This window comes from Rhinoderma darwinii, chromosome 3 (assembly GCF_050947455.1).
Source record: "Rhinoderma darwinii isolate aRhiDar2 chromosome 3, aRhiDar2.hap1, whole genome shotgun sequence".
Classification (NCBI taxonomy): domain Eukaryota; kingdom Metazoa; phylum Chordata; class Amphibia; order Anura; family Rhinodermatidae; genus Rhinoderma; species Rhinoderma darwinii.
The window spans coordinates 301,286,674-301,311,378 of NC_134689.1; the positions used below are offsets into that span (position 1 = coordinate 301,286,674).

At 47.6% G+C, this 24,705-nt stretch overlaps 1 long non-coding RNA gene across 1 annotated transcript; it reads right to left on the reverse strand.

Moving 5' to 3' along the window:
- Positions 1–554: 554 nt before the first annotated feature.
- On the reverse strand, positions 555–24,416 carry LOC142748136 (uncharacterized). The gene is made up of 3 exons (XR_012882146.1): positions 24,344–24,416; positions 2,684–2,796; positions 555–786 (listed from the first exon to the last, which is right to left on the reverse strand). It is a non-coding gene; the product is annotated as an uncharacterized LOC142748136 (long non-coding RNA).
- Positions 24,417–24,705: the final 289 nt, after the last annotated feature.

Consider the following 24,705-nt stretch of genomic DNA (forward strand, 5'->3'; position numbering starts at 1 on the left):
TACTGCCTCCTTTATAATCAGGGTCACTAGGGTTATGCCTAGTTCCCCTACCTTTCCTTTATACTAACGTCGCTCTAATTGCTTTGCTGTTACTCAAGGGAATAAGACCGTATAGTAAATAAAGGTAATATTTATTAACATACAGTCTTATTCCCTTGAGTAGCAGCAAAGCAATTGGAGCGACATTAGTATAAAGGAAAGGTAGGGGAACTAGGCATAACCCTAGTGACCCTGATTATAAAGGAGGTAGTAATAGTGGGTGACACTAACCAGTGAACCCAGTTATTACCACAGTCCTTTAACATTGGCGAGCCAAGGCCCGAACTGTTGTTAATTTATTTCTGTATTTTTGTACGATAAAATTGTGTTAAAACGTGAACTGAAGATAGGCAGGGAGGCGTGGACAGTAAACGTACGTACACAGTGAAGTGTCGTGTTATACTGTGCGCCCAGACGTTGAAGTTTGGACGAGTAACACAATTTTATTTAAGGCTTGATACAGGTTACAATTGAGATCAGCGAACCTATAGTTTTTTTTTTTCTTTTCTGAGGTATTAACGTCTTTTATTTTGCTTTGCGGTGTGCTGTTCTACGGCGCAGAATATTCGGGCGATCGAGCAACACGAGAGTTTCAGAGGTATCGACGTCGGTGTCCTTCACGTGAAGTCCAGCTAGTCGGGAAAAGGCGTTCCGGAAGAACAGCGGAGGACAAGGAGGACAACGCAGCTGGAGATGACTTCTGGAACAGTGAGTATGGACTTCTCCACACTTAAACACCTCGAAAACCTATAGGGTTGAGGGTTCAATTAACACATGACAATGTTGTATAGAGAAAATACAAACTTTATTCACAAAAATTGTAACAATATAAATTAAAAGATGAGTCATGCAGAGCATAGACAAGGCGTCGCTCCTTGCAGGAATGGTATATTCACAAACTATGTAATACATGGGCATAAATAAATGAATAGATAAAGTGAATGGTGCAAACTGTTCTATGTCAGCAGTTAATCCCAGACTGAAGCGGTTGCTAGTGACACATGAAAAAAGTAGCTGTGCCTGGAAACATTGTGCCTGGGAACATAAAAACTGCTGTTACATACCCATGTAGTGAAGCCTGCTGGGGAGAGACGCCAGACCCGACGCGCGTTTCGGCGGAAATGCCTTCGTCCGGGGGTGGCGTCTCTCCAATGGGAATCAACATTAAAAGAGACAAGCAGCCAATCGGACATTGAGAGGGCGTTACCATCCATGGTCATGTGTGTACTGATGGAAGCGTCACACGACAGGTGTGGAGATGGCCGGAGGCGTGTCTCCGGCCGAGCGTCATCGGGGAGGGCGGGGGCTAACGACGTCTGACATCGTCAACACACGCCCACCGAGATACAGACGCCCGGACCGCAACACAATCCAGCCACTCCCCCCGGCGTGAGCGCACAGTCACCATGCCTGAATATAAGGTACGTAAAGATAGAATTATGTCCGACAGATTGGGTAGTGAGGAGAACTATTTGGACAGATTAATCCTTTGCTGCATATATATCTTACAATGAATGCCATGGCATTCTTTACAATTGTGGGCATATAAAAATAATAATAAAAATAATAAAAATGAAAATAAGAATAACGTGGCAGATATATCACATAAAAGGCAATAAGTATTAATAAATAAAGTAATGAATTTATCCTGTGTATAAAGAATATAATATACTTGTAGGGAAAAAGTGAACAAACCAATAGTGAAAGATGTATGTGTTCAAGTAATTCATAAGTGAACGATGAAATAAATAAATGGATAAATGATTTCAAGTGACTAGTATGTATGTAATAACTATGAGACCAGCTCATATGTGAATGAAAATAATAAAAGAATGTATGTGAGACACAAAACAAATGCAAATTTTACTGCATATATATTTTACAATAAATACCGTGGCATTCTTTTCAATGTGAACATTTAAAAATATATAAAAATATATAAAAATAACGTGGCAGATCTATCACATGAAGAGCAATGGATAATAATAGATAGAACAAAAGATATACTGTGTACACAAAAATATATTTGTGACAAGAAAAAGTGAACAAACCAATAGTGAACAGTGTATATGTGAAAGTGATTCATAAGTGAGTGATGAGTAAATAAATAAATAATTTATGTGTATGTAATAACTATGAGACCAGCTCATATGTGAATGGAAATGATGAAAAAGTGTGTGTGTAACGATGTGTGTGATGTAATAAATTGACCCATGTTAATTGATCCAAATAAATCAGACCACGTAAAAAGTCATATTGACTCAGCCCACAAAGATATCAACAAATAAATAATGAAAACAATAAAGAATGATAAAAATTGTATATATGCATATAACTAAATGTGTATATACAGAAGAAAGCACATGTAATATCTGGATCTCCATATGGAATGACAAACATATATAATATCTCGCAAATCTCTCAATATAAGTGCATGAATATGGAGAAAATACAGAAATAATCCACATGTATACACAAACTCGATATTTATATCATAAACATGTGTGTCCATGCACACGCAGCAAAAAATACGCCACGTGTGCGTAAACACACATGAGACATGAATCTGAAAAATAATAAAAAATGAAAATATATGTGAAAATAATAAAGAATGAGGGTAAAGGAAATGGGCTCCGGACATTACATATGTTATTGTTCTGAAATGGAATTCCATGTATTTGTCCAGAGTCACCTCTCCTCCACCATCCATCGTCTCCAAAGTCTCCATGTAGTACAAACACTACCATCTATATACAGCTGCAAAAAAGATAAAAGTCATTAAAAACCATGATTAACAATACCGATAAACTTGAACATCACATACTATTAAAAAATGGCCCACTGGAGGTCAATAGTCAGAGGAATGGAGCGAAGCTCAAATTTTCATTAAGCCCAAGAGGACGCATGGTCCCCAGAGTCCAGATCCATTTGGATTCGTGTTGCGCCAGTTTTTTGGAGATATCCCCCTTTCTAATGTTGGGTTCGATGCAGTCAATGCCTCTCACCTTTAACTTAGTCGGATCACATGCATGATAAACTTTGAAATGTCTGGCTATAGGTTTTAAAATTTCCAATGTATCTACCTCTACTGCTCCCAAAATATCCCTCATATGTTCTCTGACCCGAACTTTCAACTCCCTTGTTGTTAGGCCAATATATATTTTGGAACAAGGGCAGGTGGCGTAATAAATTACGGCTTTTGTGGAACACGAGATGGAGTGTGTGATTGTAAAGGTTTTCATCCCTGCTGAGTCCACAAAAGAGGTCGCTCTTTCAATATTAGGGCATGCGACACAATGTCCGCATGCCTTACAGCCCCACTTGGGACCCTTGGTACCAAACGGGAATTTTGAATTTTTGTGTTGGTAATGGCTTTTGACCAAGAAATCTTTGAGATTTCGTGATCTACGGGCAGAGATACTGGGGTATTTGGTTATGTATTTTCCAATTGTAGGGTCTGTTAATAAAATTGGCCAGAATTGTTTCAATATTTCCTTCATGTGAAACCAACGTGAATGATAGTCGGTCGTAAACCTTACCTGTGATTCAGATTTAGCTTTTGGTTTGGGAAAAAGAAGCTGCTCTCTTGGGGTATATTTAGCACAATGGTAGGCTTTCTTAATAGATCTTCTACTATAACCCCGAGCCAAAAAACGGTTTGTAAGGTCATAGGCCTGCTTTTCAAAGACCTCAATGGAGGAACAAATCCTTCTCATTCTCAAGAACTGACCCGTTGGTACTGCACGTATTGTCTGCATAGGGTGGGAGGAGGAGGCATGGAGAAATGAATTGACCGCGGTGACCTTCCGGAATACATCGGTTTGCAGAAGACCATTCGGGTCCCTGGACAGTTTGACATCCAGAAACTCAGCTTTAAATTTATCAAAATGATATGTGAGTTTGATATTAAGATTGTTATTGTTAAGGTTACTCATGAAAGTCACAAGTGATGCTGATGAACCCTTCCAGATGAGCAGGATGTCGTCAATGTACCTGGCCCAAAAGATGACCTGGTCCACTGACACATCCTGCCCACCCTGAAATAGATCCCTCTCCCACAGCCCCAGGAACAAGTTAGCGTATGAGGGTGCGCAGGCAGCCCCCATCGCTGTTCCCTGGAGCTGCAGGTAGAAGGACCCATTAAAAACACCTCGCTAAAAACACTACATTTAATCCAGTACCCCCCACTGTCCACTCTGCTGGACGAGGCTTATGCACATGAGAAGATGTGCATTAGCAAGAGGAGTGTTTTTAACAAAACCTCCAAACGGCTCCACATGCTCGCTAAACTGATCTGAGTTCAACAATGTGAAGCAGGTTTCTGCTTTACAGACACAACTGGCAGAGAATGCCCAATGTAGAGATCAGCAAATTTGCATGCTGGAATCGCAGGTGATAGATTTGAGAAATCGTGGTTATGATATTGATGCACAGCCGACTGGGTCTTCTGCTGTGATCAATGCGTTTAAGGATAAGGCGTCATCTACGGATGCCATCATTGCCAAGTTGAATGATGAACTTGCTACTAGGTCACAATTGGTTGCCAGTATGCAAAACATCATAAAAATGTTCTCATAAATATTACCGGCTTTGTCTTTTTCAAGGCCTGATTCTGCTGTAAGTTTGCCCTCTACAGGGCAAAAAGGAGGGAGTAGTAAGAGTGATGGACCAGATGTCACAAATCGTGATCCCATCCAGAAACCTGAAGGTAACACTGTTACGAAAGTCTTACGCAAATGTAAGCGTACTATATTTAGAAGTGCGTCCCTAGCCATGCAGAACTTTAAGAGATCATGCACTGTTGACTGCCTTAAGTCCAGCAGAGCATGTACTGTTAAATGTTTTGCATGTGCCGGCTCAGGCCATATTGCGAAGTACTGCGAGTCTTTGGGTACTAAGAAATGTGGTCCTGTTAATTGTTTTAAATGTGGTTAGATGGGACATATTGCGAGGAACTGCCACGGCATAAGCAACCGTAGAAAGCCTAGCGAAATGGCAATTGAAAATGGCCACGTTACAACAAACGGTGGGTTTAGACAAAATGGCTGCATAAGAGTCTCCTTACAGCCTTATGCGCTTCGCCACGTGCTCAAGGGTCTAAATAACCAACCACAACTAGGGAGGAGTTTAGGAAGTTGGCCATAAATTGCATGTTCAGTCAGATGCTATGTCTGTAATGTTTGTTTATGGCCTGTTGTGTTTGTCCCCAGTTGTCCGTTTCTTTTCATTTGTGTTTTCATTTTGTGAATCGTTCACAGATCCTATTGTGGTATATCCCTGGTTATCAGTAATATGTAGTTATACAATATGGGTGTTGCCTGTATTTATAATGCATAAAAGGAAAACCACTCCAGGAAACCTACTGGAGAATCAATTGGATTGTTTTAGCGTCCATGGCCACGGGTCGTCGGGTTTATTTACCTCCCGACGCCCGCAGCCATGGATCTGTGAGCGCTGGTCCCCATCTATTTCCTAGGAGACGCTAGCGCTCAATCCAATCCGCTGTGTCCCGTAGGGTGCGCGCGCACGCTCGTGTCTGCTCTTAAAAGGCCAGTGCGCGGCACATGGAAACAATCATCATCATCAACTCACATGATTTCCTGGACTATAAGAAGGCCACTGCCCTTCTAATCCTTGCCTGAGCGTCGTTGTCGTACCCAAAGTTTGTCTAAGAAAATGGTCTCCTAGTGTCTCCCTGTTCCCAGTGTACCCTGTTCTTGTTCCTGTATCCTGTATTCTGAATCCCGTGCTACAACACCTCCTGGCAGTGTTGATCCACGTTTTTCTTTGCCTCTTCCTGACCGCTATGACGCGAGGACTTGTCATGGATTCTTGAACCAGTGCCAGATCCACTTCCATCTGTATGCAAGTGCATTTTCGTCTGACGGCGCAAGGGTCGCTTTCATCATCTCTCTCCTCACTGGCAAGGCCCTTGCATGGGCAAACTCTATCTGGGAGAGACAAGGACCAGAGACCCGTGACTTCCAGGGCTTCCTTCAGACTTTTCGCATGGTGTTTGAGGAGCCTGGACGAGTCTCGTCTGCAGCAGCCTCCTTGCTGAACCTACGCCAAGGAGACACTTCCGCACCCTGGCGGGAGACTGTTGTGGAACAATGAGGCCTTGATGGCTAAATTCTGGCATGGACTGTCTCATAGAATTAAGGACGAGCTTGCCGCCAGAGATCTGCCATCTACCCTGGATGACCTCGTCCTTCTGTCCACCCGGATTGATATGAGGATCCGAGAATGGCTCCAAGAAGCTCATCGGGAGAGAGGACTCCCTAGTCCGGTTCCATCCTTGCAGCAACTTCTGTTATTCTCTGATACCGATACTCATATGGAGTCTGTGAGCATGTACCGGTGTAAGATGTCTTCTCAGGAGAGACAACGCAGACGCACTTCGGGACTCTGTCTATATTGCGGCCTCGGAGGCCATCTTGTGCGTCTGTGTCCCCAAAAGCCCCAAAGCCTAGGGTTGGTAGGAGAGACAACCTTGGGTAAAAAAGGACCTCCGTCTCAATTGTACATACTCGTGACCATAGTGTCCGGCGAGAGAACGCATCAGGTCTCTGCGTTTCTGGACTCTGGATCTACTGCTAATTTCATTTGTAGAAACCTGGTGGATCTTCTTCGATTGCCCACTACGGCTCTGGAGAGGCCATTGATGGTGGCATCGGTAAATGGACTTCCTCTGCCACATCCAGTTATTGATGTGACCAAGCCACTGAGGCTCCAAGTGGGAGCTCTCCACTCTGAGTTGCTATAATTTTTTGCCTTGTCCAAGGCCGTTAACCCCATGCTGCTGGGCCTGCCTTGGCTACGACTACATGCCCCTGTCCTGGACTGGAACTCTGGAGAGGTTCTCCAGTGGGGCCCCGAGTGTCACAACCGTTGCCTGGGACAGATTTGTTCGGCTCAGCCTTCTCTGCCTCAGTCACTGGCAGGATTGCCTGGTCATTATGCTGCATTTGCGGACGTCTTCAGCAAGAAGGAGGCGGAGACACTGCCCCCACAACGGGCGTATGACTGTCCTATCGAGCTGATTCCTGGCACAGCCCTTCCCCGTGGTAGGGTATATCCTCTCTCTTTTCCAGAGACTCTGACCAAGTCCGCTTATGTCAAAGAGAACTTGGAGCGGGGCTTCATAAGGAAGTCTTGCTCCCCAGCAGGAGTCAGGTTCTTCTTCGTCAAGAAGAAAGATGGTTCTCTGCGTCCCTGTATCGACTACCGGGGTCTTAACCAGATCACGGTGAAAAGTAAGTATCCATTGCCATTGATCTCAGAATTATTTCACCGTATACGTGGTGACAAGATTTTTTCGAAACTAGACCTGCGTGGGGCTTAGAACCTAATCCGGATTCGCCAGGGTGACGGATGGAAGACAGCATTTAACACCCGTGATGGACACTATGAATATCTAATAATGCCCTTTGGCCTGTGTAATGCTCCCGCGGTCTTCCAGGAGTTTGTTAATGACATCTTCCGTGACCTCCTCTATGTTTGTGTAGTAGTCTATCTTGATGACATCTTGATTTTTTCTCCAGATCCTATGACTCATCAGAGACATGTCCGTCAAGTCTTGCTGCGGTTAAGGGAGAATCATCTGTACACCAAGTTGGAGAAGTGCGTGTTTGAGAGAGATGCTCTACCTTACCTGGGCTACATCATCTCGAATAGAGGTCTCAAGATTGATCCTGAAAAGGTAAAGTCCGTCCTGGAATGGCCACGTCCTCAAGGCTTGAGGGCCATACAGCGCTTTCTGGGATTCGCCAATTTTTAAAGACAGTTCATCCCAAACTTCTCCTCACTGACATCTCCTATCTCTAACCTCATCAAGAAGGGCATGAATGCCAAAGTGTGGACTCCTGAGGCAGAGTCCGCATTCAATAGCCTGAAGAGTGCCTTCATGTCAGCCTCTATCCTCCATCATCCAGATGTTTCCCTACAGTTCTCGTTGGAGGTGGACGCATCCTCTGTCGGTGCTGGTGCACTCCTGTTCCAGAGAGGTTCCAAGGGCAAGTCAATGGTAAGTGGATATTTCTCTAAGCTCTTCTCATCCGCAGAACGCAACTACTCGATTGGGGATCGGGAGTTACTGGCCATCAAATTGGCCCTGGAGGAATGTAGACATCTACTAGAGGGCGCAGCTCATCCCATCCTGATTTTTACGGACCACAAGAACCTCACATACCTCCAGACGGCCCAACGGCTGAATCCTCGTCAGGCCAGGTGGTCACTGTTCTTTACCAGTTTCCAGTTTGAGCTCCATTATCGCCCGGCTGACAAGAATTTAAGGGCCGATGCCTTGTCCAGGTCTTTCGAGACAGAGGACACCATGGAGATGCCACAGAACATTATTGACTGGGGGCTGCATTGTCTCGGTCAAGCCACTGCAAGTTGGGGACATTCCTCCAGGGAGGACTTTTGTGCGTCTAGTTGACCGAGGGAGAATCCTCCGCTGGGGACACTCCTCTAGACTGGCAGGTCACGCGGGGACCCATAAGACTTGGGATCTGATTTCCCGTCATTTCTGGTGGCCCACGCTACCCAAGGACATTATGGACTTTGTTTCCTCCTGCTCTGTGTGTGCAGCTAACAAGGTCACTCACCCAGACCTGCTGGCCTGCTCCAGCCATTACTTGTGCCCGATGCTCCCTGGCAGCATATAGCTATGGACTTTATCACTGACCTGCCTCTCTCTGCTGGATGCAGTACTGTCTGGGTGGTAGTGGATCGATTTTCGAAGAAGGCCCACTTCGTTCCTCTGACCGGTCTTCCTTCTGCTCCTCAATTGGCCATGCTGTTTATCCAACACATCTTCCGCCTGCATGGCTTGCCGCAGCATATTGTGTCTGATCGGGGGGTTCAGTTCACCTCGAGGTTCTGGAGAGCCCTCTGCGGACTCTTAGGTGTGAAGTTGGACTTTTCCTCGGCCTACCATCCTCAGTCCAATTATCAGGTCGAGGGGATCAATCAGATCTTGGAGAACTACCTACACCATTTCGTCTCTAAGCAGCATGATGACTGGGTGCAGTTGCTTCCGTGGGCTGAGTTCTCTTACAACAATCACACCAGCGAGTCCACAAGGAACACACCATTCTTCATTGTCCTTGGCCAACACTCACGAATACCTCTACCGGTGCCTGATATGTCCGAGGTACCAGCTGCTGACATGGCCTTTAGGGACTTTCTACAGATCTGGCAGCAGACTCAATCCTCCATCCTGCTGGCGGTCGACAGTATAAAACAGAAGCGGACACACGGAGAAGAGAACCTAATCAGTTTTTTCCTGGCACAAAGGTCTGGCTGTCCTGCAGGAACATTCAATCTGAGAGTGCCGTCATGCAAATTTGCTCCCAGGTTCCTCGGATCCTTCGAGATCCTGCAGCGGATCAATCATGTCGCCTACAAGTTTCGGCTGCCTCCTGCCCTCAAAATCCCCAACTCCTTTCATGTCTCTCTCCTGAAACCGGTGCTCCTGAATTGTTTTACCAAGACTCCTAGCCCTGCGGTTGCCTCCAGCAGCCCTTCAGGCACCTTCGAGGTTAAGAAGATCTTGGACACCAAGAAAGTGAGAGGAAAGACTTTTTATTTGGTGGATTTGAGGGGGTTTGGTCCTGGAGAGAGGTCCTGGGGGCCAGAGGAGAACCTCAATGCTCCTACCCTTCTGAAGAAATTCCTCTCTCGCTCTGGCCCCAAGAAGAGAGGGCGTAAGAGGGGGGATAGAGTAGTGTCCATGGCCGCGGGTCGCCGGGTTTACTTACCTCTCGACGCCCGCAGCCATGGATCTGTGATCCGCTGTGTCCCGTAGGGTGCGTGCGCACGCTCGTGCCCACTCTTAAAGGGCCAGCGCGCGCACATGGAAACAATTATCATCATCAACTCATATTATTTCCTGGACTATAAGAAGGCCACTGCCCTTCTGATCCTTGCCTGAGCGTTGTTGTTTTTGCACCCAAAAATTGTCTAAGCAAATGGTCCCCTAGTGTCTCCCTGTTCCAAGTGTACCCTGTTCCTGTATCCTGTGCTATCTCGGTCAAGTGCCGTGCTGTGTTGTAGTCGTGCTGTGCTAGAGTCTACACCTGTTCTACTACTCCACGCCTGACATCTACCTGCTGCCTAGTTCCAGCTGAGCCTGCCTCGCTACTGTCCGAGTTGAAACAGGTACCCTATACAAACTATAGACTATTACCTGCTCCCTGTTGGCCAGCTGCCATACCGCCAAGGCGGTACGGCCCAGTGGGTCCACAAACCCAACGTGACAACTGTGGTGTATTTATGCCCAATGTTTTAATTGCTCTATATTAGGATAACGTTGAAATTGTTATTTTACTGTGAACTCAGGTAGCGAGGTGAGGGCAGGTAACATAAGTTCACGGTGTAGTGTTTTATGATATGCTGTGCACATAGACCTGAGGGTTTCAGACAGGCAACACAATTTTATCTGAGGCCTAATGCGAGTGCAATTAAATACAGTGAATAACAGTATGGCTGATTCTTTTGTGTTTAACTGGAGTGTCCTTTTAGGAACGTTTGGACAGGCGGAGGTAACCCTGAAATTACACCCATATCTTGATTTTAAGATAATGGGTTTGGTAAGACAGGGATATAGTTCCACAAACCTGAGAATTGTGAGGAACCACAAAAACAGTACTTCCTCCATAGTTCCCCTCGGATATCCCGACCTACACCAGTGTTGGGATACCGAGGGGTCCTGTGATATGAAGGCTAATCCAATGCCCTCCTCAAGACATGGGTCAAGGATATTGGTGCTGGTATCAAATGCAGAATGTAACTAACTGCACCGAAAGAGGCATACTCCTCCCAGGATGATACTGTATCCTTAATCCCGTATTAGGCATTGATGTGGCGGATCAGAAGGGAAAAACTCCGGTGACTCCTGAAAAGAAAAGAGGCTCGACATACATCCAAACACCCCTGTGAGACTCCAGACGATTCCTCTTGGGTTTGGCATCGAACTAAGAAAGCTCCTGCTAGACTTCAATGAGGAAGAGGATGTCGTGGAACATGACACGACAAAGATCACAGGAATTCTGAACAACCTTGAGGCGGACTCGGAAGTGCCTTGGTGGGAGAGCTTGTTTGGATATAGTCTCAAGGCCACTTCCTTCTTTAAAGGGAAGGTGTCATGATTTTTTTTTTTTTGTAATTATATTACTTTTTATATAATGTAAACAAAAATTGTATTTATTTATGTTGTCACTTTCAACTTTTTAATGTATTCATACTTTTACTTCTCTATGGGGTCTGCCATTTTGTTTTTCATCTATGTATGTGTCGATTAACGACACATACTAAGATGCTATACAGCACATATAATCCCATAGAGAATGCGAACAGGAGCCGTTCCATTCTCAGGAGCGTGCGCCGTCTGTGTGGGAACTGCGCATGCCAGAACAAGACCAGAACGAAGCTCATTCGTAGAGCGAAATCAGACGCCATTTTCATGTGGAACAGAAGCCGCTGCCGGACCGTAAGATGACGATATTCTACGGGTATGTTCACACGCAGTGTTTTCAGACATTTTTCGGGCCGTAAACATTCCGAAAAACGGCTGAAAAATCGGAAGCAGAACGCCTACAAACATCTGCTTGGTTTCAATGGGAAATACGGCGTTCTGTTCCAACGGGGCGTTTTTCACTCGCCCGTTTTTCATTGACTCTATAGAAACACAGCTCCAAAAACAGCCGTAAAAAAAAAACGCAGCAAAAAAACGCGAGTTTGATTATAAAATGGCTGAAATCAGGAGCAGTTTTCCCTTTGTTTAGTAAGCGCGTCAACATACCCTTAGCCTTTTGGTGTGTCCTATAGCTTCTGCCAACTGCATTTATACAATCACACCCAAAATGTCAGCCGGACACTGCTTAGCAATTTGAAGACATCTTTTCCTGGCTTGTAGGAGGGGGGGGGGTGAGATTCTCTCCCACATTTACAGCAGCTGTGAGTCAGGTTGCTTTGCCTTATTCACCTTGCTGTAATTCTGGGAAGTGCTCCCTCCGGTGGTCAACATAGGAAAACATGTCAAATTATTATTTTTAATACTTTCCACCATGTGGAAGAAAATAAATAAATACAGCAAAAAACGTAAAAAATATAATGAAAATAAGTAACTTACTTAAAAAAAAAGTTTAATTCGCAACACATTCCCTTTAACTTGCTAATCCACCCAGTGATAATACTTCTCATTCTCGTAGTAACCTCTCCAACTGGGACCTCATCACACCACCAACGACCTGCTCCTGCTCCGGCTCCTGCCTCTGCTCCCCCAACGAAAACGCTAAGTATCACTGTAACCACGGCTACACTTTACCTCTCCCTCTCTCCCTGTTTGTCCCTGAGTTAACCCCTTGCTGTCCCTGAGTAACCCTTGCTGTAACCCTTGCTGTCCCTGAGTAACCCTTTCTGTCCCTAAGTTAACCCTTGCTGCCCTGAGTCCCTAAGTTAACCCTTGCTGCCCTGATTAACCCTTGAACCCTTGCTGTAACCCCTGCTGTCCCTGAGTAACCCTTGTTGTCCCTGAAGTTAACCGTTGCTGTTCCAGAGTAGCCCTTGCTGTCCCTGAAGTTAACCGTTGCTGTCCCTGAAGTTAATCCTTGCTGTCTCTAAAGTTGACCCTTGCTATCCCTGAAGTTAAACCTTGCTGTCCCTGAAGTTGACCCTTGCTGTCCCTGAGGTTAACCCTTGCTGTCCCCGAAGTTAACCCATTGCTGCCCGAGTCCCTGAGATAACCCTTACTACTCCTTGCAGTCCCTGAGTTAACCCCTTGCTGACCTGTGCATACCCTGTTGTATCCCTGGTTAACCCTTGAAACATTTAACCTTTCCCACTGTTAATCCTTTACCTGATTAACTCTTAGCGTACCGGGACAGTTATATTAGGAGGGAGTGGGACAGAGATAGTGAGAGTGTGAGAATTACAAGTAACTTATGTGTATTGTATTGTAAAGTAACCTCTATGTATGTTTAGGTAAGTGGGTGGCGGTATAATTAGGATTGTGATACCATGTTTATACTGTACTGTGATTAGTTATTGCATTTTATATATAAGAGTGATTACTGTATGTTAATAAATATTATTAAATAATAAATATTATCTTTATTTACTATACGGTCTTATTCCCTTGAGTAGCAGCAAAGCAATTAGAGCAACGTTAGTATAAGGAAAAGATGGTGATAGTGGGTGACACTAGCTGGTGGACCCCGCTATTACCCCAGTCCTTTTACACATACACAGTATAATGTCCGCTTAGTGGCCCCCACACAGTATAATGCCCCCTCCCCTGGCTGCCACAGACAGCCCCCCTGTAGATAGTGCCCCCCTGTAGATTGTGCCATACAGTCTTCCTTTAGACAGTGCCATACATCCCACCACTTCCGCCTTGTAGATCATGCCATACAGCCCCCCCCCCACCTCCTCATGTAGACAGTGCCATACAGCCCCCACCTCCTCCTTGTAGACAGTCCCATACAGACCCCCACCTCCCCCTTGCAGACAGTGCCATACAGCCCCCACCTCCTTGATGTAGACAGTGCCATACAGCCCCCATCTCCCCCTTCTAGATCATGCCATACAGCCCCCCACCTCCCTCATGTAGACAGTGCCATACAGCCCCCACCTCCCCTTGTAGATCGTGCCATACAGACCCCCACCTCCCCCTTGTAGACAGTGCCCCCAAACAAAAAAGTTGTACTCACCTAGGCCCCAGTCCTTTTACACCTACACAGTATAATGTCCGCTTAGTGGCCCCCACACAGTATAATGCCCCCCCTCCCCTGGCTGCCACACACAGCCCCCGTGTAGATAGTGCCCCCCTGTAGATTGTGCCATACAGTCTTCCTTTAGACAGTGCCATATCCCCCCACCTCCCCCTTGTAGACAGTGCTATACATCCACCCACCTCCCCCTTGTAGACAGTGCCATACATCCCAACACCTCCGCCTTGTAGATGGTGCCATACAGCCCCCCCACCTCCATCATGTAGACAGTGCCATACAGCCCCCACCTCCTCCTTGTAGACAGTGCTATACAGCCCTCCCACCTCCCCCTTGTAGACAGTGCCATACAGCCCCCACCTCCCTCATGTAGACATTGCCATACAGCCCCCCACCTACCCCTTGTAGATTGTGCCATACAGCCCCCCACCTCCCTCATGTAGAAAGTGCCATACAGCCCCCCACCTCCCCTTGTAGATCGTGCCATACAGCCCCCCACCTCCCCCTTGTAGACAGTGCCCCCAAAAAAAAAAAGTTGTACTCTCCTAGGCCATGTTCCCATGATGAATTGAGCAGCTCCACGATGAGACCCTTGCATAGGCCGGCGTGATCCTGTAGCCTAGTACAGAGTTTCCCAACATTTTCGGACTCGAGGCACCACTGGAAAAATAAAATTCCCTCAGGGCACCCCTACCAAAAATAGTTTAGAGAGACAGAAAATGGCTAAAAACAAACACTACACTCGTATGGTATGTTCACAGAGCAGTTTTTGTAAGGCAAAAAAGAATCGGCCTCAAAATTCCTTCAGGAATTGACAGCGTTGTTTGACCTTTTTTTTGGCGTTTTTTTTAAGCTGTTGAAGCAAATGCAAAAGACGCAGGGGAAAATAGCTCCAAACGAGCGATGCAGGTATTTTCTGCCTCCTATTAATTTCAATTGGAGCTCAGAGGTCGAAACCACTTGAAGACCATCAGCCCCCCACTCACAGTAAAATGATCATTAGCCCCCACCTCACAGTAAAATTACCATCAGCCCCCCACTCACAGTAAAATGACCATCAGCCCCCCACTCACAGTAAAATGACCATCAGCCCCCCTCACAGTAAAATAACCATCAGCCCAGCACACACAGAAAAATGACCATCAGCCCCCCACACAGTAAAATGACCATCAGCCCGCCACTCACAGTAAAATGACCATCAGCCCCCCACTCACAGTAAAATGACCATCAGCCCGTCACTCACAGATTCCCCCTGTAGATAATGCCACACAGCCCCTTGTAGGTAGTGCCACACAGCCCCCTGTAGATAGCGCCACACAGCCCCCTGTAGGTAGTGCCACACAGCCCCCTGTAGGTAGTGCCACATAGCCCCCTGTAGGTAGTGCCACACAGCTCCCTGTAGGTAGTGCCACACAGCCCCCTGTAGGTAGTGCCACACAGCCCACTGCAGGTAGTGCCACACAGCCCCCTTGTAGGTAGTGCCACACAGCCCCCTTGTAGGCTGTGCCACAGAGCCCCCTGGTAGGTAGTGCAACACAGCCCCATGGTAGGTAGTGCCACACAGCCCCCTTGCAGATAGTACCACACAGCCCCCTTGTAGATAGCACCCCCCCTTGAGCGCTCCACTTGATCTCTCTGTCCACATATGGACAGTCACATCAGGGGCAACTCCTGAAGCAGAATCCCCATCCACAGCATTGCCAACACTGTGTGACCGGGGATTCCACTCCAGGAGAAGCCCCTGTCGTCTGTGTCCATTTATGGACAGTGACGTCAAGGGCTTCTCCTGGAGCAGAATCCCCGGTCACAGAGTCAGCAACGCTGTGGATGGGGATTCCCCTTCAGGAGTTGCCCCTGATGTCACTGTCCATATACGGACAGAGACATCAAGCGGAGCGCTCCAGGAGCGAAATCCCCGGCCACACGGGATTTCGCTCCTTCGGTGTAATGACGGGGTAGGGAGACAGACAGGTGAGCCTTAATCTACCCGCCACTCAGTCCCTGCCTACTTGCAACGGCCCGTCCTAGGCAACGGCGTACAACTGGGCGACGGTCCCTACTCTCACTATGTGCACGACAGACAGACAAGGGCACAAAGAAGCTAAGGGAAAAGGGGCAGATGCCCACGGCAACACCGTGAGCTACAAGAGTAGTGAACGAGCCGAGTCAAACCAGGAGTGTACGAGGTACCCAACGCAGAGCAAGAGAGTAGTCAGTAAAGCCAGGGTCAATATTAAGCAGAGGACAAATAGTACAAGCAGCAGCAGCAGCAGAGCCAGGAAACAAGCAGAATCACAGGCAAAGGAGGAGCAGGAAATGAAGGTATAAATAGACAGAGGGCGGGAGCTAGCTCCGTCTGGCCAAGCTGTGATAGGCTCTCCCACTCCTCAGCCTCCCAGCCTGAGTGGTGGAAGAAGGAGTCACTCAATCAGACTTAGGAGCAGGTGCAGACTGAGTAACCACGGGTGTCGACACAGAAGCTTTGTCTGGCAGATCCTTTACAGTACCCCCCCCTTTTATGAGGGGCCACTGGACCCTTTCTAGGTGGACCTGGCTTATTGGGGAACCGAAGATGGAGCCTCCTGAGCAATACCCCAGCGTGAAAATCCCGGGCGGGTACCCAAGTCCTCTCCTCAGGCCCGTATCCTCTCCAATGGACCAGGTACTGGAGGGAGCCTTGGACCATCCTGCTGTCCACAATCTTGGCCACCTCGAATTCTACCCCTTCAGGGGTGAGAACAGGGGCATGAGGTTTCCTCGAGGGAGCCAGGGACGGGGAGCAGCGTTTCAGGAAGGAGGCATGAAACACGTTGTGTATTCGAAAAGACGGGGGTAACTCCAGTCGGAAGGAGACAGGGTTAAGGACTTCAATGACCTTGTACGCCCTATATACCGGGGAGCAAATTTTTTGGACAGGACTTTAAGGCGCAAATTTTTAGAAGACAGCCACACCAGATCCCCGACCACAAACAAGGGGTTAGCAGAACATCTTCTATCTGCCTGAGTCTTTTGTATGCTCTGCGACGCCTCTAGGTTCTTCTGAACCTGGGCCCAGACTGTGCACAGTTCCCGATGAATGACATCTACCTCGGGATTGTTGGAACCACCAGGTGAAACGGAAGAGAACCGTGGATTAAACCCAAAATGACAGAAAAAGGGGGAGACCCCTGACGAGTTACTGACCCGGTTATTAAGGGAAAATTCACTGAGGGAAATGAAGGAGACCCAATCATATTGACAGTCACCCCATGGAGACGCAGGATGTCTTTGACAAACAAGGTAGCTAACGTCTTAGCATTGGGTAGTTTCTTGAGGGGCACAAAGTGGGACATTTTACTGAAGCGGTCTACTACAACCCACACCACCGACTTGCCTTGAGATGGAGGCAGATCGGTGATAAAATCCATGGAGATATGGGTCCAAGGTCTCTGGGGAATGGGCAAAGAACATAGTAAGCCCGCTGGTCGGGACCTGGGAGTCTTGGACCTAGCACAAACTTCACAAGCGGCGACGTAGGCCTTAACGTCTTTAGGCAACCCAGGCCACCAATAGTTTCTGGCAATGAGGTGCTTGGTACCCAGGATGCCTGGATGGCCAGATAGTGCAGAGTCATGATTCTCCCTGAGTACCCTTAGCCAGAATTGCAGGGGAACAAACAGCTTGTTCTCAGGAAGGTTCCCGGGAGCTGAACCTTGATGAGCCGCAATTTCGGAGACTCGGTCAGAATCAACAGAGGAAATGATTATACCTGGGGGCAAAACACAAGCAGGATCTTCCTCCGAAGGAGGGCTGGCCATGAAGCTACGCGACAGTGCATCAGCTTTAATATTTTTAGACCCAGCCCTATAGGTGACCAAAAAGTTGAATCTAGTAAAAAATAACGCCCATCGAGCTTGTCTCGGGTTTAGCCTCCGGGCAGATTCTAGGAAAACCAGATTCTTGTGATCGGTAAGGACCGTTACCTGGTGCCTAGCCCCCTCCAGGAAGTGGCGCCACTCTTCAAATGCCCATTTAATTGCTAAGAGTTCGTGGTTGCCAATGTCATAGTTACTCTCAGTGGGTGAGAACTTCCTGGAGAAGTAGGCACAGGGACGGAGATGGGTGAGGGACCTGGTACCCTGGGACAAGACAGCACCCACTCCCACCTCGGAGGCGTCAACCTCCACGATGAACGGCTCCATTTGGTTAGGCTGAATCAGCACTGGGGCCGAGATAAAGCACTTCTTAAGGACCTCAAAAGCCTGGACCGCCTCAGGAGGCCAGTGGAGGAGATCAGCACCCTTGCGAGTGAGATCCGTAAGAAGCTTAACGATGACCGAGAAGTTAGCAATAAATCTCCTGTAATAATTAGCAAACCCCAGGAAGCACTGTAACACCTTCAGGGAGGCAGGTTGGACCCATTCAGCCACAGCCTGAACCTTGGCAGGGTCCATGCGGAATTCATGAGGAGTGAGGATTTGACCCAAAAATGGTATCTCTTGCACCCCAAACACACATTTTTCGGTTTTAGCAAACAGTTTGATTTCCCGAAGGGCCTGGAGCACCGTCCTGACATGCTCAATGTGGGAGGACCAGTCCTTGGAAAACACCAGTATGTCATCAAGGTATACTACAAGAAATATCCCCAGGTAGTCTCTTAAAATCTAATTTATGAAATTCTGGAAGACCGCGGGAGCTTTACACAACCCAAAGGGCATGACGAGGTATTCGAAATGACCTTCGGGCGTGTTAAACGCAGTCTTCCACTCATCCCCCTCTTTGATGCGGATAAGGTTATAAGACCCCCGTAAATCAAACTTAGGGAACCATTGGGCCCCCTGAACCTGATTGAAGAGATCAGGAATCAACGGAAGGGGATACTGGTTCCTTACAGTGACCTTATTCAAGTTTCGGTAATCGATGCATGGCCTAAGACCACCATCCTTCTTCCCTACGAATGTAACCCTTGGCCAGGCATTCCTGGATATACTCTCTCATGGCTTCACGTTCAGGACAAGAGAGATTAAATATCCTACCCTTAGGGAGCTTAGCCCCTGGTACCAAATCGATTGCGCAATCGTACTCTCTATGAAGAGGTAACACTTCGGAGGTCTTTTTAGAAAAAACATCAGCGAATTCCTGAATAAACTCAGGTAGAGTGTTCACCTCCTCAGGGAGAGAAATAAAATTAACAGAAAAACATGACGTCATGCATTCATTACCCCATTTGGTAAGATCCCCAGTGTTCCAGTTAAACGTGGGATTATGCATCTGCAACCAGGGTAGGCCTAAAACCAAATTGGACGATAATCCCTGCATCACCAGTACAGAGCACTGCTCCAAATGCATGGAGCCAACAAGGAGTTCAAAAACAGGGGTATGCTGCATAAAATAACCATTAGCAAGAGGAGTGGAGTCGATACCCACTACCGGGACAGGTTTAGGCAATTCAATAAATGGCATAGCTAGAGACATAGCAAATTCCACAGACATAATATTAGCAGAAGACCCTGAATCCATGAAAGCATTGCCGGTAGCAGACCTACCACCAAAAGAGACCTGAAAGGGAAGCAAGATCTTATTAGGTTTCATGTATACGGGAAATACCTGTGCGCCCAAGCGACCTCCCCAATGGTCACTTAGGCGCGGAAGTTTTCCGGCTGCTTATTCTTACGCCTAGGACAGTTGTTCACTTGATGCTTGTCATCCCCACAGTAGAAGCAGAGACCATTCTTCCTGCGGAACTCTCTACGTTGTTGGGGAGACACGGAGGCCCCGAGTTGAATAGGTTCATCCGAGTTTTCCGTGGAAGAACGAAGCAACGGCACCTCGGGAGCCATCACGGGGGAGCCAGAGGAGAAGGCACAAAAACGTTCAAGTCGTCGTTCCCTGAGACGTCGGTCAAGACGTACCGCTAAAGCCATTACCTGATCTAGAGAGTCAGAAGAGGGATAGCTAACTAACAGGTCCTTCAGGGCCTTCGACAGACCCAATTTAAACTGGCACCTCAAGGCAGGGTCATTCCACCGAGAAGCTACACACCACTTCCTAAAGTCAGAACAATACTCCTCAACAGGTCTCTTACCCTGACGTAAGGTCACCAGCTGACTCTCGGCAAAGGCAGTCTTGTCAGTCTCATCATATATGAGCCCGAGAGCAGAAAAAAATAGGTAAACAGAGGAAAGCTCAGGGGCGTCGGGAGCCAAGGAGAAGGCCCATTCTTGGGGCCCGTCCTGGAGCCGGGACATAATTATACCCACTCGCTGGCTCTCAGAACCTGAGGAGTGGGGCATTAGACGGAAATAGAGCCTACAACTCTCCCGAAAGGAGAAAAAAGTCTTCCGTTCCCCTGAGAACCGGTCAGGCAACTTGAGGTGGGGTTCAAGAGGTGAGGTGGGGGGCACTACCAGGGTAGCATCATGCAGGTTGCCCCTCTGAGTCAGGGCTTGGACCTGTAGGGAGAGGCCCTACATTTGCTGTGCCAGGGTCTCAAGGGGGTCAATAGTGTGTCAGGGACCCGGGTAGAAAAGGTATATGGGCCTGTGATTATGTAATGACGGGGTAGGGAAACAGACAGGTGAGCCCTAATCTACCCGCCACTCAGTCCCTGCCTACTTGCAACGGCCCGTCCTAGGCGACGGCGTACAACTGGGCGACGGTCCCTACTCTCACTATGTGCACGACAGACAGACAAGGGTACAAAGAAGCTAAGGGAAAAGGGGCAGATGTCCACGGCAACACCGTGAGCTACAAGAGTAGTGAACGAGCCGAGTCAAACCAGGAGTGTACGAGGTACCCAACGCAGAGCAAGAGAGTAGTCAGTAAAGCCGGGGTCAATATTAAGCAGAGGACAAATAGTACAAGCAGCAGCAGCAGAGCCAGGAAACAAGCAGAATCACAGGCAAAGGAGGAGCAGGAAATTAAGGTGTAAATAGACAGAGGGCGGGAGCTAGCTCCGTCTGGCCAGGCTGTGATAGGCTCCCCCACTCCTCAGCCTCCCAGCCTGAGTGGTGGAATAAGGAGTCACTCTATCAGACTTAGGAGCAGGTGCAGACTGAGTAACCACGGGCGTCGACACAGAAGCTGTGTCTGGCAGATCCTTTACATTCGTGGAGCTACAGTGGCGTTAGTAGATTGCAGAGCAGGTAGATACCTCCCTGCTCTGCTATAGTATGCCGCCGGCCATGGAGGGGGGGCCCGTTCCGACGTGAGGCACGGGCTCCCTCATGCCCGGTGTCGCCACCCATGCCACTTTCTGTTCTCCCAGAAATCCCCTCCTCCTTCCCCCACTGAGTCCTGGCACATAGTCTCTCCACCTTGCCCCCTGATACCCACCAGCTGTCTCTGCCCCTCCATAGAGACCCTACTAGTTTGCTTTTGACCGCTGCCTTACCTCCCACCCCTTTACTTTGTGCCGGCCCCAATAGTGAGGGGGGCCCCAGACTCCTTGGCTGTATGGGGCCCAGAAATTTCTGATGGCGGCCCTGGGCGCAATACCACTGTAGATATTGCCACATTGCTCACATAGATAGTGCCAGTGCCCACATAGAGAATGCCAACTGTAAATAGTACCCACATAGTGCCACAGTTCTCCCTGTAGATAATGCCCACATAGTGCCACACACAGTGCCTATGTAGATAGCGCCACAGTGTCCCCTGTAGATAGTGCCAATATAATGCCACAGTACCATGTAGATAGTGCCACACCCAGTGTTCACTATAAGGTGCGCGGCCGTGCACCTTCCAAGATCCGCCCGCTCACTAAACTTTAAAGCCCGCGTACTGTCACGGTTGGCGGGCAGATGAAGTGGCGTTGCTAGCACCGGAGGGGGCTCCGGTGCTAGCGTCAGACACATTCACTTGTATGTGCGTCCTCAGGACAAACATACAAATTAATAATATGGGCTGCAGGCAGAACCGGCATTAGGGGTGTGCGAGCGCAAGGGCGCTGCACCCTCACACGCATGTAGGGGGTGCCACTGGGCTCTGCCTCTACTTTGTGCTCTGTTCTTAGTTACACACACAGAGTAAATAAGAGCCGAGAAGCAGAGGAGGAAGCTCCGCCCACAGCCCGTCCTCTTTCATTGAAGCCTATAATTGGTGTTTATAATTGTCTATTTTACTGCTGGACTTGTAATATTGTAGTATTTAAAAAAGTAATTTAAAAATAATTTAAAAAAGGTTTTCTTATTCATTTAGTCGCTATATTAGCGTTTACTGGGGGTATTACTTTTGGTCATCAGATCGCCCACCATTGATGGAGACTTGCCCTGCTTCCTAAATTAATTAATACGAATCCGAGATACAGAACTGTGAATAACCCCATAACAGATACCTATTAGGCCCTGTTCACACAGAGTTTTTTGACGCAAAAACCGAATCGGAAACCGCGGCAAAAAACGTCCGAAATCGCCCCCCATTGATTCCAATGGGAGGCGGAGGTGGTTTTTTTCCCGTTAGCGGAAAAAAACACTTGCTGGAAAAAGAAGCGACATGCCCTTTCTTCGGGCGTTTCTGTCTCTGACCTCCCATTGACATCAATGGGAGGCAGAGAAAGCGTTTTTCGCAGCGTTTTTTGCCCGTGGCGCTCAATGGCCGCCACTGAAAAAAGCGGCAAAGTGAGTGCAGGCAGGTCAAAATCTGCCTGCAAAAAACTCTGTGAACAGGGCCTCAGGCTGGATTCATACGAGCGTGGCGTTTTTTCGGACGCAAAAACGCGGCGTTTTGCGCGCGCAAAAAACACTTGACAGCTCCGTGTTTCATCCGTAGAGATGAAGCTAGTCGACGTCAGTAAATAGTCACTGTCCAGGGTGCTGAAAGAGTTAACTGATCGGCAGTAACTCTTTCAGCACCCTCGACAGTGAATTCCGATCACAATATCGAGCAACCTGTTAAAATAAAAAAAAGACGTTCGTACTTACCGAGAACTTCCCTCCCGGCCGTTGCCTTGGTGACGCGTCCTTGGTGACGCACCTCTCTTGACATCTGGGCCCACCTCCCTGGAGGACGCGGCAGTCCATGTGACCGCAGCAGCCTGTGCTTGGCCTGTGATTGGCTGGAGCTGTCACTTGGACTGAATTGTCATCCCGGGAGGTCAGACTGGAGGAAGAAGCAGGGAGTTATCGGTAAGTCAGAACTTCTTTTTTTTTTTACAGGTTCATGTATATTGTGATCGGAAGTCACTGTCCAGGGTGCTAAAACAGTTTAACTCTTTCAGCACCCTGGACAGTGACTATCTCCTGACGTCGCGTACCCCAAAATTTTTTTGCCGGGTTCGGTCAAAACGAGTTCGTCCGAACCCGGTGAAGTTCGGTTCGGTTGTCCGGGCTCGCTCATCTCAAAGACACTTCGTTTGGATGTTTGTAAACAGAAAAGCACGTGGTGCTTTTCTGTTTACATTCATCCTTTTGACAGCTCTTGCGCGAATCACGCAGTTCGCACGGAAGTGCTTCCGTGCGGCATGCGTGGTTTTCACGCACCCATTGATGCGCGAAAAACGCCGAAAGAACGGACATGTCGTGACTTTTTTTCAGCGGACTCACGCTGAGGAAAAATCATGGACATGTCAGCACGGCCCCATAGACAAATATAGGTCCGTGCAACCCGCGTGCAAATCACGCGCGTTGCACGGACGTTTTTCCCGTTCGTCTGAATAAAGCCTCAGTGATGGCAACCCTGGGAGTCAATGTTAGGCCCCCAGCTGCCATGGAAACCAATGGGGTGACAAAGGGCGTCTACTCTCTTTCTTTTCAAGCCTTGAGGCCGCGGTTGCTATTTGCCACATAGATTTGATGGGTGAATAAATAATTTTTAGTTATTTTCACGCACAACTTATTTTAAAAACAAATTCCAAGTCTCAAATATTACTTTAAGGCTAGATTGACACGAACGTGTCCATTTTGTGCACATAAAAAATGCAGCGTTTTTCATGTGTTGCACTTCCACAGTTTGTGTTCCGCGTGGCACCAGTTTTTGATATCGGTGTTGATGCACATTTTTTTAGTTATTTTTTTTTCTGCATTTCTTTAGCAACTGGTGCGGGATTCACGGACAGCACACCGATGACGTCTGTGTGCCGTCCGTGATTTTCACGCGCCCATTGACTTTAAAAGCACCAGAATAGGACATGCAGTGAGTTTCACGCAACGGAAACACGCTGTGTTAAAAATCACGCATGTCTGAATGGCCCCATTCAGTTGCATAGGTCCGTCTGAAGTCCGTTGCGTTCACTGACAGCACTTGGACGTATACAACGCTCGTGTGATTCTGGCCTAAGTGTATAGTGGCGTATTTTTCTTGTATCTTCGCAGCGTAAAAGTACGATGCGGAAAACGCTACAATGTAATGCAATGGGAAAAATATTACGCAACTCAGACAGATTCCTAAATATCTTGCATTGTGGAAAAATTTCCCCATATGCTAACTTTTTCTTAGCGGAAATACAAGGCAAATACGCTATGTGTGACTTCACCAAATGGATTGCTTCTCCCTTCCCCCACAATGTTAAAATTCTAAAATATAAATTTTTTTCCACTAACATTCCTCTTCTGGATTTTCTTGGTCCTCCTAGAGATATCAATTACAACTGGTACCTGTATATCTGGATATGTAAGTTCAGAGATGGAGCACATCTACACGTGGACGCCACAGCAGCCGGGTTGGATTGTGTATGACTTGTGGAGTGGTCAGTAAATTGTATCATTATGACATTACATCATGAGCTCACAGGTGATCATTACTTCATCTCAGACTGTGGAAGAATTGACCTTGTTGCCCACTCACAGCTCAGCTTATATATATTTTTTAAACTGCTCTAGATAAATTGAAGCTGCACTGTGATTGGTTGCAATGGACAACATGGCCGGTTCTTCATTTAGACAGTTTTGAGATATGGAAGTTATCCCTAATGCAGTCAGAGGGATAAAACCTCTGTTGGGGTATGTTCACACGCTTA